Raw genomic sequence first — 13,811 nt, 5'->3', positions numbered from 1 at the left:
TTGAACCCACCACTTTGCCTCCAACCCTGCCTCCTGGCAATGTATTTTTTTATGTCTGCCTTTCATGCACACCTTAACTTATTTCTCAGCAATTCCTTCCTTAATACATTCTGACAGCATCTCTTGAAACTAATGTAAAACACAAGTCCAAAATGAAATGTTAAAGTCTCTTCACAAGTCAGTTGTTCAAAATTTGGGAGTACATTTTTCCTGTAGAAACAGTAAAGTGGTAGATAGGTTTATGAGCTAGCTGAAAATTTTAATTAAACTGTCAATGATATTTGAAGCCTACCCACATAAGCTAACAGTTTCCATAGAAATAGCTTTCCAACTAACTGCCCACCTGGTATGTCGCAATGGGGTGTGGATATATGTCCTCCATTAGATACAGAGATTTAATAAAAGAGGAAAGAACTGAAATTTATCAAGTGCTTATTATGAATCAGCCTCTGTTTAAGTACTTTATATTTTTTATTTTTGAGATATAACTGACATATAACATTGTAAAGTTTAAGGTTTACAACATGTTGATATGATACATTATTATTATATTGCAAAATGATTATAACCTTAGGGGTAGCTAAAGGCTCTATCACATCGTGTAATTATCATTCTTTTTTTATGGTAGAACATTTAAGATCTTATCAACTTTGAGGAGTATAACACAATATTGTTGACTATAACCACTATGCTATGTCTATTTTTTATACTAGTTATCATACTGTCTTAATTACTATAATTTTGTAATACAGTTTGAGAGCAGGGAGTATGATACCATCAGATTGTCCCTTCCCCCACCTCAAGATTACTTTGGCTTTTTGGGGTCTTCTGTTGCCCCATACAAATTTTGTACTTGTTCTATTTTTGTGGAAATGGAAGTTTAATAGGGATTACATTGAATCAGAAAGGAAGAAGTAAAATTCTCATTATCCGTAGATAATAGGATCTCATATATAGAAGATCCTAAAGACTCAACCAAGAAAACTGTTGCAACTAATTTGAATTCATTAAAGTTGCAGGATATAAAATCAATATACAGAAATCGTTTCATTTCTATACACAAATAACAAGATACCTCACAATGAAATAATCCCTTCACAGTAGAACCAAAAATAATAAAATACTTAAGAATTAGTGTAACCAAGGAAGTGAAAGATTTGCACATTGAAAACTATAAGACTTTGATGAAAGAATTGGAGAAGATACAAACAATTGGAAAGATGCCCTGTGTTCATGGGTTAGAAGAATTAATATTGCTAATATGTTCTTACTACCCAACACCTTCTATAGATTCAATGTAATCCTTATATATTTTATCTTAATTCATTTTAATAATAGCTCTGTGGTGTAGATGATTATTATACTCATTTAATTGATGTTTAGCATATTAGTAATGTAAATAATATCACAAGAGGAATCCTAACCTGACATAAGAGAATATTGCTTTTAAGCACTACTTTTCAAACTTTAGTAATTTATATACTCTTTTTATTTTATTTATTTTTAGAGAGAGGGGAGGGGAGGGAGAAAGGGAGGGAGAGAAACATCAGTGTGTGGCTGCCTCTCACGCACCGCCTGCTGAGGACCTGGCCCACAATCCAGGCATGTGCCCTGACTGGGAATCAAACCAGCAACTCTTTGGTTCTCAGGCCTGTGCTCAATCCACTGAGCCATATCAACCAGAGCTATATACTCTTTTAATTGATTAAAAACTTCAGTTTTTCAGTAATATAAAACTAGTATAATTTAGTTAAATATTTGCTTAAATTTATTATACTTAAATATGAACAAACATAAAATTAGGTATGAATTCATATGTTTATATTTCTCATTTAACTTTAAACCAAAGCAAATTTAAAAGTTAGGCACAGAAAAACCTATAAAACTAATGAAGTGCAAATTAACATTATTTTTTTTGTGATAGATGATCTTTTGCTGACACTGAATTATTGTTTGCAATACGAGTAGAGTGGTAGATAGGTAGATGGAGCAGACTTGTTGCAGCACAGGTTTTTTGGTAGCTTTCATTACCATTGGCTTTCTTCTTCTGCCACATTTCTTTTCAGGGTGTTGAAAACCCAAGATTCATACAATGTAGAGTGAGGACACTAGGGTGTTATTTTGCTTTTTAACTAGTGAGACTGTATAATTTACATATTTAAGTGAGTCTCTTTTCCTCATTTCTTTTTTAAAAAATTTTTTTCTAATATTGTACTTATTTATTTTTAGAGAGGGGATTGAAGGGAGAAAGAGAAGGAGAGAAACATCAATGTACAAGAGGTACATTGATAAATATACCCACAACTGGTGACCTCACCTGCAATCCAGGCATGTGCCCTGACTGGGAATCGAACCAGTGACCTTTTGGTTCACAGGCTAGCACTCAATCCATTGAGCCACACCAGCTTTTCCTCATTATTTCTTACACTTAAAGTGATCCTGGCTCAGATTAGAAAAACAAATGCATCTATACATTTGTAGCCATGTTGTAAATCCTGTTGCTCTGCTTAGTTAATAAGTGACTGTCGCAGTGGTCCATCATATGTTTATATTAATTTTTTTAGTTGTAAACCTTGCTCAGTTCAGTGTTGAAGCTTTTTTGGAGAACTCACGGACCCTTGGAAATACATCCTGGATCCCTGTTTGAAAGATACCTTTTTAATGTATTCTTACGCCATTTAAAAAATGGTGCCATTTTTTAAAAAAGAATTTTAAAAAATTCTTACGCCATTTATTTAAAACTATTATAAAAAATAATTCTTATGTATCAGAACAGGTCCTTCAAATACCTCTACCAGGAAAGACTGTTATACTAGTTATAGTTACCTCTCTGAAAGCAATAAACCTGTATTTCTTTGAAGTTTTATATAATTCAGACTTTCACTAATTTAGAAGTATGCTTTCCCGTTTAAAAATGTGACAGTGACCAGAGGGGAGGGGTGAAGGGGAGCTAAAGGTGGAAAAAGGGGGAGGGTAAAGTCAAGGAACATGTATAAAGGACCCATGAATGAAGACAGGGTGGGGGGGCAGAGGGGATTGAAAGTGGAATGTAGGGTTGGGTAGGGCAGGGGAGAGTAATGGTGAAAAAATGGGGACAACTGTAATTGAACAACAATAATTTAAGTATAAATTATAAATGTTGTATAGAATGTATTGTTTACTTTTTTCTGTAACTAGCTTTAGTGTGATTAGAAAAATGTTACCTACTAAAAATGTACAAGTCATGGAAGATAATGAAACCTCTAGAAATGAAGAGTGATAACAATGACATTGCTTCTCTGATTATATTGCTATAAGCATTCAAGTGTGATTACTCTCATAATAATTTACTGTTGTCTTATTTCTCTTTCTAACAACTTTTCATGCTTCTTTATCTTCTTTTTCTTACCTTTGAATCTTATACTACCCTCATTACTCCTTTCTTATTACTTTGTTTTAAATCTAAGTGTTTCTATCTTTTCACATCTCAATTAGCCTACAGTCTGGCTTTGTTCATTTGACAGCTCAGTGGTTTGGGGCAGTAAAAGGAAGGACACAGCAAGGCAACTTCTAGTAGCATCTGACCATTCACACTCAACCAGCAATTTTCCAGGTGCCTCTAAATAAGGGTGGTTCCTGACTGGAGCTTGGCTGGATAAAAGGTCGTGTTTAACTTGCCTCAAAATACTCACTCCTTCACTACTCTGACACGCAAAAACACAACTTTGGGGCAGCCCAGACAGCTAATTAGTATTTAGCAAGCATTCATATAGTACCTTGTATATTCCAAGCAATCCAAGATATATAGAAATGGAAAGACAGCCCTTCCTTCTAGGGACTTAATATAATTACAACACAACATAGTATTATAATAAAGATATTTAGGGAGTCAAGATTCATCAGAGATACAATTCGAACTGGTTCTCAGAGAATAGAGTTTTGCCAAGTGGAACAGTATTAGAGGAAATACTTGTACATTACAGGGAGAAGAAACAGTTTATGAGCAGAATAAATTGCAAAAATCTATGAAGTCGTGGGCTGTTAATATGTTTTAACTTCCTCTCTGATATGTACCTTCTTAAGTGGGGGGTCTGAGGTGGGTTCACTGAACATTTAGAACTGTGATTTTGGGGTGGGGGGGTGCTCAGATCTCAAATTACAAAGTTTTTTTTTTTTTTACTCATGGAATTGTCACTTATGCACCAAATTAGCACTGTGTTTTATCTTCTATAAAACCTTTTCCTGCAGCATTGCTTTCACATCCTCTCTCCGCCGATTTAGTCATGTGCTGAAGGTTTTGGTAATTGGTTGAGGTACTGGGTCAGCATTTGTCACTGTGGAAGAAGGAAAGGTTGGGAACAGTGACATGAGGATACTTGTCACATTTTCCTTTCCTTTTTTTATATGTGACCCACATGTAACACTATAAAAGTTTAATGAGAACTTTGACTTATGAATTTTAGCCTAGCATCCTGTAGATGGACTGTGTAAGGATGACATATGGGTGATAGGTCCTTACGAAAGTGTCCTTAAAAGCCATGTACAACAGAAAGGACTCTTGACTCTGACTCTGGCAGTGTGACAGATGTTAGGAAGAGAAACAGTGGCCTCTAAGAGTGACAGGATTGAAGGAGGAGCTTTGCAGTCCATTCCCCATCCTCCTTTATTATTGACAAATTCTTCTTGGGTGCCTTTAGGAAGTATCTGTATATGGTGTTTAATATACCACCTAACACATTCTCCCTCTCTTTATTGACTCAGAAACTGAATTCAGCTTAAGGAACTCCAGCTCTTTCTGCCAGCCTATTTATTCCAAGATTGAAATCCAGTGTGGGTTTAATTGTTTGTGTCAAATATGCTTTAAATTGTTGGGCTAGAAGCAAATTAATTACTATCATTGTATAGCAGTAGAGCAAGTAAAACCCGGTAATAGGTTCTCAAAAAAGCTGTCATGACTTGAAGTAAAATAGGCTACTCTTGAATAGGTTCATCTATAGCGTGAAGGGCTTTTGGTCTTCAAACTGTCAAATATGAAATTGGATTTTAGATCATGGAATCCTGTCTAGCTTCTAGGGCAGCTTCAGCCCTTAAGCCCTACCATCAGCCATTTCATCCTAGGATTGACTTTGAGCTTTTCTTTTCAAACTTTCCATTTGGGTGCTTCATATCAGACCTGTTTTGGCAAATAAGTAAAACACACCAGGGTAGATGGTCATATTTCCTTTGCATAAGTGCCCTGGGGAGACTTTTTTTCCTCAAGCATAATTTTGATGACTAGAGTTTCCTGTTTCGGGGGTGTCAGTGTTAAGCAGGCAAAGTTGCTAGTTATTGCCATTGAAGTCATTTTACAAAGGCAGTAAAGGCCAAGGATGGCTGTTTGGACAGAACTACATCCAGTACAGCTTCTCTTCGTAAGATCTATTATAAGTTAAAATTGTTTTGACGCTGTTTTAAAGTACACATCTTTTTCTCCAAACACAATTAGTGTTGAAAAATGAAACCACCCTGGTTAAGACTTCAGTGGCTTAGAAAGCAGCTCCATCTGGTGCTTGCTAAGGGTGTTTGCTTGGTTCATTCCTTAGTTTTACAGGAGCATGAATACAGATGTGCACTGAACTGGTTAAAAAAAAAAAGGTGAATCCAAGGTTTCATTTTTATTGATGAATTTCTGTTGTACTTACCACTGACAATAAGCTGTGTTCTTGGTGAGTCTCACTTGACCATCTTGTGGATAATGTTATAGCTGCTAATCAGCTCAACAGCTATTTCTTGACTGAATTAATTTACTTGCACTCAAAGTGAGAAGTTATTTTTACTATTTACTACTTTATAAAGAGCAGTGGCCTTAACTAGGTTAACAAGATATTAGGCCAAGATTTTTTTATTCTTTTGTTTTCAGTGCCATATAGTGCTGAGTAGACAGGCAATTTTGCAATATTGTTCTAAAAAAAGGTTTTGAAGGGTCAGCTTTAGCTCAAGTGGTTACTTCATCATGGCAAACACTAAAAAAAAAAAAAAAAAAAAAATTGGTGACTGACAGGAACTACCCCAATATTAATAGAAGTTACTTCTGAATAATAGGATTACACATGATATATATTTTCTTTATACCGTTCTTATTTTTCATGGTGAGCATATATAACAAAAGAAAAAAATAACATATAAAAAAGAAAAAATATTTAAAACAAAATATATTGTACATAGCTATAGTCTTTCATCTGCTGTGTGGTCTTTCTGAGCTTCAGTTTTCCCTCATCTGTGAAACAGAGATTGACCTAAGGGCCTACTCAGTTTTAGCATTTTAAGTTTTGTGATTATCTACCTTTTTTCCTATCTTATCAGCCTCTCCTCCAGTTAATACTGGCATTCAACATCATATTGTTTCTGCTATCATAAAATAAGAAATTAGACACCTCATACTCCCAGGTCTTTCTTCCACTTTTCACCCTAAACTTATAAAAAAAGGTATCTACAGTTACTCTCTTACCTCCTCAGTCTTCAACTCACCCCACTCTGCTTTCTATCCCCACCACTACTAAGATCACCAGTAGGCTCACATCGAAGTCCTATAGGCACATTTAGTATTCATGCCCTGTTACCTTCCAGCAGAATTTGTATAGTTATCTTCAGCCTCTAATGAAATCTCATCTGGCTTCTGTAATATCACACTTACTGCTGTAACTTTTGTATTTTCTATGGAGATTATTCTCTTTTTTCTGGTTCACCCACCAAGGCCACTGCCCCAGCTCATTCTATTTCCTTTTTGGCCTAGATATTTCTATACTAATAATTTCCAGATAAGAACAGCAGAATTATTTTCTGTGCTCCAGAATTCTCAGTTTAGTTCTTTGCTCTATTACATACATGCAGGCTCACAAAAATATAGACTCATAATCTTCCCTCCAAAAGTTGTACCTCCTCCAACATTATTTATCTCAGTAAGTGGCCACACAAATCATTCAAATTCATAAACCTAAAATGTTGCTCCAGAATTCACTTATTCCTGTGTGTACCTTTCTCTCCTTCTCTGGTGCCACATCCTGCTCCAGATTCTTGTCATATCTTATTTTGCCCACAATAGCTCTTTGGAGCCTCCAGCCCTCCTCCCATCCCTCCCCACCACCCAGCCTGTTCTTTCCAAGTTACTTTTCACACAGCAGCCAGAGCCGTCTGTTATCTTTTGAGTCAGATTTATTGAGATTTGATTTCTATACAGAAAATACCTTTTATTTAGTGTACAGTTCTGAGTTTTGACCAACGCATGCAGTCATGTAACCACTATTGCACAGTATTTGGACTGTTGCCAGTGTTTGCCTGTAAGCCTTTATGCACAGGCTTCAGTGTAAAATAAACATCACTTTTCCTTTGTCTCGGGGTGAACACCTAGGGGCGTGAGCGCTGGCTCCATTGTATGTTGTTAAACTTTGTAGGAAACTGCCAAACTTTTTTTTTGTATTTTATGTTTTTGTTTCTGATATGAAAATTACCTCATTGTGATCAAGATTCTAATTGTAATAAAAGATTTGGAATAATATTCCTTGGGATCCTTCATATGTATGTTCCTGGAAAAACAAAATTCTAAATAACTTCAAGCATCAGCCTTTAAATATCTGTTCATAGGTGCTATCTCTTTATTTTTGTAAAGGATTCATACTTGTATAATTGTAGATATTTATTTTACAGATTAAAATTTTGAATTATGAAATTCTTCATATTACACTGGATGCGTTGGTCTTATAGAGGACTGGGAACACACCATTATTCCAAATTATTTCAAAGTGGCTGAGCTATTTTCACTCCTATTAGCAATATGAGAGTTTCAATTGCTCCACATTCTCCCTAACACCAGTTTTTGTTTTAATTTTATTTTAACCATTGTAATATATGTATAATGGTAGCTCATTGAAACTACAGTGAGCTACCATTCCTGTATGACTAATGATATTTAGCATCTTTCACGTTTATATGAAATCCATACATACTTTTGATGAAGTATATGCTTAAGTTGTGTATTTTTAATTAGTGTTATTTTATTTTTGTTGAATGTTCAAAGTCTTTTATATATTCTGTATACAAAGCCAGATATATACTTTGCAAAAATATTCTCATCTGCGGCTTGTTTTTGAAAGGTTTTCTTAGGCTTCGCCCAGGAAGAAATGCCAATCAGCCACAAAGTTAGGCAGTATAGAACTTTATTGGGGTTTGCGCACCCGGGCAAGGTTCTCTGGACTGCAAAGTGGGGCCAAAGAAGCCACCACCCAAGCAGGGAATGTGGCAGGGTTTTATATTTGTTGGCTCTCTTCGTGGGAGCTGGGGATTGGTCCCCTTTGAACAAAGCGGCAATATATCATTGGTGGTTCTCCTCTGGCTCAGGTTGCTATGCGGATACCTGTTTTGGCAAAACCCATCATTTTGGCTCCCTGGTTTGATGTTATTGTCTTTTCCAGGTTGTAGTTCAGTCACCATTTTGTCCTACCCTGCCCATCTTAACATTCCGACCTCTTTGATAGGATAAGGGGCGCCATGTTCGATCTGGCTATTTCCTGCTGTCAAGGGGGCATAGAGGGGAGGGGCTAGAGGTCAGCTGTTTCTGGTTCATCAGGGAGGGGCAAGTAGGTTTGGGCCTGAAGCAAGTTAAAGGTAACCCGGGAGACTTCGTGAATTCTTTCCTGGAGGAATCTCAGGAAACAGGGGCCAAGCATTTATAGTATGCAGACTATTATGACTGGCCCGAGAACTGGGGCCAGGGTGATATAAAGTAGGGAACGCCACCACGGGGTTATTGTTTCGAGAGTGGTGGGGTCTCGGTGTAATTTGTCCCTGAGGTTCTGTAGGGTATTAACATTCTCTTCTACTATGCTGCTCTCATTCACATAGAGGCAGCACTGTTCCTGCAGGAAGAGACATGTTCCCCCTTTCTCTGCTGTTAGTAGGTCTAGAGCTCTGTGGTTCTGGAGGGCAACTTGGGCTACCAAGGTTATCTCTGTCTCTGCAAAGATGTTAGAGCGGTGGCAGAGGCATCAAGGGCCTGCTCCAACTCAGCCCATAACTGGCGAGTGGCTTGGAGACTGTGTGTTAGCCCAGTGCTGCCTATCCCAGCTGCTGCCAGGGTTGTGGTGAAGGTTAGACCTACTAGTATGGACAGGAAGATGGCTCGTTTTTCTTTATGCCTGGTTAGTTTGTCCCTGAGCTCTCTTTCTCCATAATGCATAAGCTGTGGGGTCAGCATGGTCAGGAAGCAGGGGAAGGCTGAGGAGGAGTTAATGGTCCACAGCAGCATTCTATTGCACCAGAAAAATGTACCTGGGGGACTGGTGGTGATTTCCGATATCTGCATGGTCTGGTTGCAGGAGGAAGTACCCGCAGTAGTATAACATACTTTGGAACTGTTCATTATGTTTTGAAAGAGAGGTACATCTTTTAGGAAAAAGGGTGTTGGGGACTTCGTGACCTTGAGAGTAGTGGGTATGGGGACTGCCATAATGGGGGAGCGGTCAAGAAAAGCACAGAGGAAACAGTCGGTAACGTTTCCTATCTCAGTGATATTGAAGAGTTGAATTCCTTGGCATATGAGGCTTAGCCAAGAGAAAGGGGCACTCTCCTGTTTTCCTTGTCAGATCAGTATTTGCGAGGATTGTTCATATGTTAATATGGTATTAGTCAATAGGGTTTTATTCCATGGTCCAATGGAACTCTGGGGATGCGAATGTGAGAGGCTTTTGTATAGTTTTCCCTTCACTCCCTGCTCCCGTTTGGAGTCCCATGGGTCATAAATGGTAAAGCACCACGGCTGGAGACTACTCCATTCATGGTATTTGCGATAGTAGTAGGGGCAGCCTCCATATATGTCTGGCCAGAGTTTGCAATTACCATCCATCTGATCATAGAGGAAGCAGAGAGCATGCCATCCATACAGGGTAGTCCAACTGTCTAGCCCTCTAAAGCTACTTTTGGGAGCAGAGAGAAGGATGGATGTAGAGCAACCGGAGGGGGGGGCAGTTCGCAGAAGTGACAGGGTGAAAAATTACCCGTCCATCCTTGTCATATATTTCACATACAAAGAACCTTCGAATGTATTTGCTTTGTAATTTAGGAGGGGTTTTTGACAGGCATGGGTAAGCAAGAAGGAGGAGAAGGAAGATTTGTAGGGAATTCATCAGGAGAACCTGGTGTTCAAGTAAAGCGGACTCGGGTATCTCCTATGAGCTGCGCTGACCACTTTCTTGAGGCAGGGGCTGGCCTAAGGCGGGAGAGGTGGACCTACACTGGCTAACTCACTAGTTTCACTGCTGTGGGGGTGGTTAGAATAACAGTATGGAGTCCCGTCCACTTGGGCTGCAGTGGTCCAGGTCAGAGCTCCTTGAGTAATACCTGGTCTCCAGGCTGTAGGAGAGTGGCTGGGCCTGTTTCCGGACACCCCCCCACCACCACCACCACCACCGGAGGAAGAACTCTGTCAGCATGTTCATGGAGAAGATGCCGGAGGAGAGAGAGACAGGGCAGATAGGAGGCCAGAGAGGGAGTATATACTGGCAGGTTATGGTTAATAAGGAAGGGGTGGCCGTATAGTAGTTCGAAAGGGCTAAGTCCTGTTGGTTCCCATGGGGCTGCTTGTATTCGAGTGAGGGCCAGACGGTGCAGAGGGGGGTCAGGAATTTCTGGTTTCTGTGGTAAGTTTGGTTAGGTGGGTCTTTAGGATGCCATTAGCCCGTTCTACTTTACCAGACACTGGGGATGATAAGAAATGTGCAGCTTCCAGGTGATGCCAAGGGAGGTGGAGACCTGCTGGACAATTTGGGAGATGAAGCCTGGGCCATTGTCCGACTGGATAGAGGAGGGCAGTCCAAATCATGGGAGATAGGAAATCGGGGTCAGGATGGGAAAATGTCAGGCCGTTTTAGGTGGATGACTGGGGGATGATGAGAAGTCACAGTTGGGGTAGAGGTGTCCCATTCTTGTGGGTTGACAGGGGAAGGGGAAATGGGCGGAGCTGGAGGAGGGGTCGGGTTTTGCACGATCTGAAGAGTGGCGCCTAATAATTGGAGAACATCCCGTCCTAGAAGCAGAATAGGGCAGGAGGGTATGCTGTCCAGACTACAGCTAAGCAGGGGGGTTCGCCGTGGACGAGACGGAGCCCTGTCAACCCCCATGACCGAGATCTGGGAAGGAGTAAGAGGTCCCGAAAAAGATGGTAAAACAGAATAGGTAGCCCCCATGTCCACTAGGAAAGAGATGGACTTACCAGCTACCTGCAGCGTTATCCTGGGCTCAGCAAGGGTGATGGGGGTCTTTGAGTCCAGGCCGCTTCAGTCATCTAGGAGTCTGAGAAGTTCCGGTGCAGCCAGGGAAGAGCCCACACCTTGATCGGCTGGTCCACCGAGTGGAGGCACCGGGGACCAGCCTCTAAGGGGACAGGCATCCCTCGAGTGGCCAGGCTGTCGGCAATCTGGGCAAGGCTTCGTTGGTGGCTGAGGTTGAGGACACTGGCAGGCCCAGTGCCCTTCTTTGCCTCACTTGAAACAGGCCCTAGTTGGGGTGTTCTTTGGCCCGGACTTAGGCTTCGCCCCCGTGCCGGTGTTTACAGCCAGCCGCAGGGTTGCTAGCATGGCTTGGGTTTGCAGGGCTAGCTTTTGCTGTAGGTGAGCCTGGCAAGCAGCCTCAGCCTCTGCTTCTCGGTTATTGAAAACCTTAAAAGCCATATTTACCAGATCTTGGATGGGGGTTTGGGGGCCATCCTCGGCCTTTTTCAGTTTCCTTCTAATATCTGGGGACGACCGGGAGATAAAGTGAGTAGCTAAGACAGTGGCCCCAGCGTTAGAAGCTGGGTCAAGGCAGGTATGGAGCACCATTGCCCTGGTTAGTCTGTTGAGAAATAGCGCCAGATTTTCTCTGGGGCCTTGGGTGACCTCTCTGAGCTTATCGTAATTGACTGCTTTCTGGGCAGATTGGTGCATACCTGCTATCAGTCACTCGACCATTTGGTCTCCGCACCTCCGACCCGCCTGTCCTACCTGGTTGTCCCAGTCTGGTTCCGCCTCTGGCACAGCTTCAGCCCCTACTGGCATGAGGGGATTGGTGGTGTGGGTTTGGTCTCCATGAGCCCTAGCTGCAGTTCGGACGAGGTCACACTTGTCTGGGGTCATGGTGGAAGTTAAAATGATGTGCAGGTCATGCATGTGAGGTCGTAAGCCTGGACTGGGTACTGGAATTCCCTGATAAAATTGGTGGGGTTAGTGGAGAAAGAGCCTAGGCGTTTTTCAATTGAAGAGAGGTCAGTTAGTGCAAAAGGGACATGGACCTGCTCTCGCCACTTCCCGGAGGGGGCAGATACGGGAGTCTAGGGGCTCTAGATTCAGGCAGGAGCGAGTATGTGAGCTAACCAGGAAGAAAGGTCTTCAGAGGGAGGGGGAGAATCTGGCTGAGAGGGGAGGGCCGGGGCTGGAGTAGCCGTTGGCGGGAGCTGATAAAGAGGGGGAGACGGAGGAGAAGCAAGATCTTCAGGGGAATCAGAAAAGGAGGAGGGAGGTTCTGGGGCAGTAGGCTTAGGAGGCCAGATGGGTTCAGGGTTCCCTCGGGCCAGGAGAACTTGGGCTGTGGAGCACTGGGCGCACAGATCCGGGCGGGAGCACAAGGCCCAAGAGCTCTGAATGTAGGGGACCTCAGACCATTTGCCAGTCCGTCTACAAAAACTATCTAGGTCAGTAAGGGTAACAAAATCGAAAGTGCCTTCTGGAGGCCAGGTTTCACGATTATCAAGCTGATATAACAGCCAGGCCGTAGTGGATAGAAAAAGCAGCCATTTTCGCTTGAGGCCAGGGTCAGTTGCTGGCAAATTTTTCAGAAGGCACCCTAGAAGTGACTTAGGATCTAGCTGGGACTCCTGCTCCTGCAATTCCTGGTCCCACGAGGATCAGCAAATGGGAATCAGCGTCCCTCAACCCAATCTGCTGATCGGTCTGGTAAAAATGGGGGTCTGGGTCCAGGGACATCTCCTCCAGTGCCCAGAACCTCTCAGTGGAGGGAGGGCAGCCTCTCCCGGAAGGGTCACTCCTACTCAGTGCTACAGTTTTGGTGTGAGAGCAGTCTCTTCCAGCAGAAGGGGGCCTGGAATCAGTGTTTGGGGACCAGAAACTTAAGGGCAACGGCACTTACCCTGGTTCTTTGGCCAGACTGGTGGGGTGGCCAGGAGGCCTCCTCAGGGAGTAGGGAGAGGAGTGGTCTTCAGCAGACAACAATTCCTCCTGGGTTTTGGCACCAAATAAAAGGTTTTCTTAGGCTCCGCTGAGGAAGAAATGCCAATCAGCCACAAAGTTAGGCAGTGTAGAGCTTTATTGGGGTTTGCACACCTGGGCGAGGTTCTCTGGACTGCAAAGTGGGGCCAAAGAAGCCACCACCCAAGTAGGGAATGTGGCAGGGTTTTATTTTTATTGGCTCTCTTTGTGGGAGCTGGGGATTGGTCCCCTTTGAACAAAGCGGCAATATATCATTGGCGGTTCTCCTCTGGCTCAGGTTGCTATGTGGATACCTGTTTTGGCAAAGCCCATCATTTTGGCTCCCTGGTTTGATGTTACTGTCTTTTCCAGGTTGTAGTTCAGCCACCATTTTGTACTACACCACCCATCCTGACAGTCTTCCCATTTGTTTATCAGAGCAAACAAATGAGAAGCTACTTCTCAGTATCGTTATCAGAGCAAATATTTTATTTTGATGAAGTTCTAATTATCTATTTTTCTTTCTTTCATGGATCAGTCTTTTGGTGTTGTATTTAAAAATTGTACCTAACTGAAGATTGCAAAGATTTTCTCTTACATTTTCTTTTAAATTATATACTT

At 41.8% G+C, this 13,811-nt stretch overlaps 1 protein-coding gene and 1 pseudogene across 2 annotated transcripts in view; one reads left to right on the top strand and one right to left on the bottom strand.

Moving 5' to 3' along the window:
• LOC119038653 (elongation factor 1-alpha 1-like) overlaps window positions 1–12,122 on the bottom strand; it is a 47,025-nt pseudogene extending 34,903 nt beyond the window's left edge.
• Window positions 1–13,811, top strand: part of PEAK1 (pseudopodium enriched atypical kinase 1) — a 188,419-nt gene that overhangs the window by 81,102 nt on the left and 93,506 nt on the right. The window lies entirely within an intron of this gene.

Source organism: Artibeus jamaicensis, unplaced genomic scaffold (genome assembly GCF_021234435.1).
Source record: "Artibeus jamaicensis isolate MK-2021 breed Jamaican fruit bat unplaced genomic scaffold, CSHL_Jam_final scaffold_286, whole genome shotgun sequence".
NCBI lineage: Eukaryota > Metazoa > Chordata > Mammalia > Chiroptera > Phyllostomidae > Artibeus > Artibeus jamaicensis.
This window is presented reverse-complemented; position numbering and strand designations above follow the sequence as displayed.